The sequence below is a fragment of the Heterocephalus glaber genome, unplaced genomic scaffold, assembly GCF_053883595.1.
Source record: "Heterocephalus glaber isolate CG9 unplaced genomic scaffold, H.glaber_assembly_v1.0 deba00001429, whole genome shotgun sequence".
Classification (NCBI taxonomy): Eukaryota; Metazoa; Chordata; class Mammalia; order Rodentia; family Bathyergidae; genus Heterocephalus; species Heterocephalus glaber.
Window position 1 is genome coordinate 10,987,283 of NW_028258294.1, and position 4,352 is coordinate 10,991,634.

Below are 4,352 nucleotides of genomic sequence, written 5' to 3' on the forward strand. Positions count from 1 at the left end.
TTTTTCTATGCATGTTTTACTTTACTTGTTTAAAATCATATTGCATAATGTATATATTTATTATCCCTTTTAATATAACATGCCATTTATTAATTACATAAAAATTCTTTATATATTTATACTAAATTTTCCTTTGCTATATTTTCTGGATATTTGAATTTTCCCAATTTTTCATCTAATATATCCTTTGTGATTCATTCCTACCCCTGCCCTCTAAACACATACTTAAGAAGTTCTTTTGTTTAGCCAGGCACAGTCGTGCATACCTGTAATCACAGCTACTCTGGAGGCTGAGGCAGGAAGATTGCAAGTTTGAGCCCAATGAACATGGCGACTTAAAGACCCTGTTTGGAAATCAAAAGAAAAGGACTGGAGTGTAACTCAGTGGAGCTCACAAGTGCACATACACAAAAAAGAAAAGAAAAAATATTTCTTCTAGTATTCTGATCACACATTTTTAATCTCTTTCCTCTGTAGGATAAATTCATCTTAAAACCTTGCCATTCTCAAGTTCATTACTGTTTGTAATGTAATAAGTCAAGTATGGTCAACAAAGATTTGTTGACGAGGTATGTCCTGCCTCTACTTAAAAATATTTACACTGTGAAACAGTCAATAATCTCTTGAGTCAAGCTTCAAACTTTTCCAAGCTTAATATAAAAATTTCCATTTGGTTAATGAACACTGGATGAGCTTCTACACATAGGACAGTTCCACCCGCCACCATGTTTATGGAACTCTTTCATCACTGACTACTTCAAAAACAGTGTTGCAGGCCGATAGCTAAAACTGAGGGGTTACATCTTCAATTAATTGCGAAATATAACATCAAAACTACCTTGAGTTAGGAAAAAAAGGTCTAAAATCTTTAGCTTCTAAAAATTCTCACCATTGGCCTTTTCACATGTGTATTAGGATGCTACACAAAAAGTGCAATGGGTGAGGAGCACTGACTTTCATCCATCCATTTGAAATGATGTCCTGTTTCTATTTGGGCTCCCAGTGTGACCTTGTAAACATGCTCAGGGATTTTCTTTCTCACTTCCACTTTACCTTTGCTAATAAATACGCTCCCGCCCTCTTCCCTGTTTATTTTGAACCTTGCTGCCTGGGCTGACTGCTCTGAATCATCCCTTTCTGACCAGCCTGTAAGACTAACAAGGACTGAGCTCATGGTGCTGTGCCCCTGCTAGTGTTTCTGTCCTTATTCTATTCTGGGTCTCTGGCTCATTTTGCAGTTCATTACTGTTCTTCATTGCCTTGTTGCATATTTTCTCAAGAGGATATATGTATAGGGTTTGTTGTCCCAGCATTATTATAATAGTGAATTAAAAGCCACCCAAATGCCCAATGTAGGGGATGATTTAAAAAATCATAGTATGATGAAAGTGTTTTGTTTTGTGTTTTAATTCAATCAACTTTTAAATTTCAAAAACCAGAATTACAAGGGTATTTCTTTAAAACGTTAAAAATATAGCAATCCTAAACCAAAAACCATTTTCATACACAATGACGAAATATATTAAAAGGCTTCTGAGAACAAAAATGCTGTTTTTTCTAAAAGTGTTTGCAACTTGTTCACTTTCACTTTTCATGGTGTATACCTCCTGACTCTGGACCCTAAGAGTTACCTCAGTTCCTGCCAGAGATAATTACTTGCAGGTATTGGAGAGATTGGTGTCATAAGGGTATATGCCTGATTGCTTAATTGGCCAAATAGCCATGGCAAAAGCATCTGTGAGCCACACAGATTGAAGATTAAAAGTAGAAAAAAATGGGAAAACCATTTCCTTACAGTTGCACCAGGTAGAAAAATTTTTTCTAAAACAGCTTTTTAGTCTTATTTTTAAGACTGATTTATCTTACTGTCACACCCTTTGTCTCATAACTAAAATATTTATAGAAAGGGAAATTATATGAGGAAGTTTTTGGTTTTGTTTTAATAAAAATACATATTACACATATTTTATAGTCCACATTTTTCACTCAGCCATACATTATGACCTTTTGCCTATGTAATGTATGCTTGTCTAAATCATCAAATTTTAATGGATATTTCCACCTTTTCCTATCCATACAACAAAAAGGAAACCCTTTAGATTTTCCTCATATGTTTATATTCTGGAAGGAATAAGCCAGGAGGACTTTAAATGAAAATAGGGTAATCAAGAGTCAACATTGTCCATTTTAAGAACTCCAACCTCCTTAGTTCCCAGAATGTTCCAGCCACATTTATACTCCTGTCTAGACACACACACACACACACACACACACACATTGCAGAGACAGAGAGAGAGAGAGAGAGATCGGGATATTAGAGAGTAACATGGAGGACAGCATACTAAGTGAAATAAGCCCTGTCATAGAAAGACAAAAGCTGCCTGATTCAACTTATATTAAGAATTTAAAATAGCTGACTAAACACATAGAAACAGACAGAGGGATGGCAGTCACCAGGGGCTCTGAGGCAGCACTAAGAAAGGAGAGTTGCTAATCAATAGGTCCAAAATGTCTATTATCCAGGATGTATATATTCTAGATATCTGTTGAGCTCTGTGCCTAATAATAGCAATTTTGTATTGTACACTTAAAAATGTCTTTCAAGGGTAAATCTCATGTTAAGGCTTCTTACTATAATAAAATAAAATGTTAAAGTAAGAGATTAAAATCTGATTAAACTTCTGGTTACATGAACAGGGCTTGTTAATTAACTGTGGTTTTCCATATTAGTGGTATATTTTGCAAATGAGAGACTCCTTAGTAATACAGTTGCCTTTAGTTTTATCTGGCTTAATTATATGCTTGCAGTACATGTGTGTGGGCTAAACAGCTTCCTTCTAGTTTATAATTCCACATTTCATCTCCATAAATAAAGCAAAGAAAGTAGAAACCAGTGGACATTCATGTCTACCTCCCTCCTACAACTGAAACTTGCTTCCTTTGAGAAACCTTACCCAACAAATGGTAAAGGAAGATGAGAAGGTTGCAAAGATAAGGTGCCTAAAAGACACTTGCTCTGACAACGACACTTGATCAATACAGAAGTAACAAAAGATAAAGTGGCAAGGCAATGTCCCATCAAAAGGCGGGCGGGACAGGTTACTGAAGGGTAAACACATTGACAGCTTTTGACTTGATGTCAGCCTTTGAACTCAGGCCTGCGATTGTTCTGCAGCTGTTATTTAATTGCATATGATGATATGATAGCTGGCGAGTCCTGCAGGGTGGCGATCTTCATCTCTTTGCTTAGTTATTCCATGTGCCTAGCATTTAACTGGCAAAATTTATAGCTTTTGCAGGTTGTAAAACCAAACAACAGCTGACCCTAGCATAGTTCTGCAAATATTAATATAGAACAAGTCTCAGTGCTGCTTAGCTGGGAAGCACTTTAGAAATAGCTCTGCAACCCTGATAATGACAAAGGAGTCATGCTGTAATATATAAAAGTGAAGAAAATCTGAAGAATTTTACCTTGTAAAGGAACACAACAAATTCTGAGATCATCATATCAAATCTTAGCTACTAACAGTCCCCAGCAGTATTTCTCAAACTATTAATTGGGAAATGGGACCCAGGAGAGCTTTTCCCAGAAGAGTTTTGCCCTCTTCTAGGGGAAGAACAGCTATTTACTGGTGTAAACGAGCAATGGTGGGTTTTCCAAATGGGTGGTCACACTGCACCTACATCTTTCACAGAAGAGTCACTGCTATTTCCCTGCTGCCTTGGATGACCTAAGAAATTCAGTCTGAACAGTGAGCTCACTCAAGAAAGAGACTTTATTTTTATGTGATACTCAATGGTGCTGGCCAGGACAGAAGTAGTTCTTGCGATGTGGTTAGACAGCTAAGGCAATGTTTCTCTCTTCCTCTCTCCCTCCTCTTTGCCTCTCCTTCTCCCTCTCCTTCTAGCTTTTCTCTCTCCTTCTTCCTCTCTTTCTTACAAAAACTAATAGTGTGTTAAATTGCACTAAGCAACAAAGATTATATATATACCAAAGGTTCTTTTTGGAGGGATTGAAAATAATTGTATATCCAGCATTATTAATGTGATTTCACCCTTGTATATTGTTCAAGTCTTCTGGGCTGTGGTTTATTTGGCCACAGAAAACTGAACCTGGGACTACAAAATTTGGCTGTCCCACTACTTTGGATTTTTTTATCCTTGTCATACAAGGAGCATGCACTTACCCTTTCATTTTTGTACTTACCAACAATCATTTATATGTCCTTAATTTTGTTCACTTTTATCCAACAAGTATGTCTTCATATTTCAGGTGTCCCAGTCCCTTTCTAGAGGAGAGATCACAGGAAGAAGTGTGATGGAACCCAGTCAGACTCACTGTTCAGTTCTGA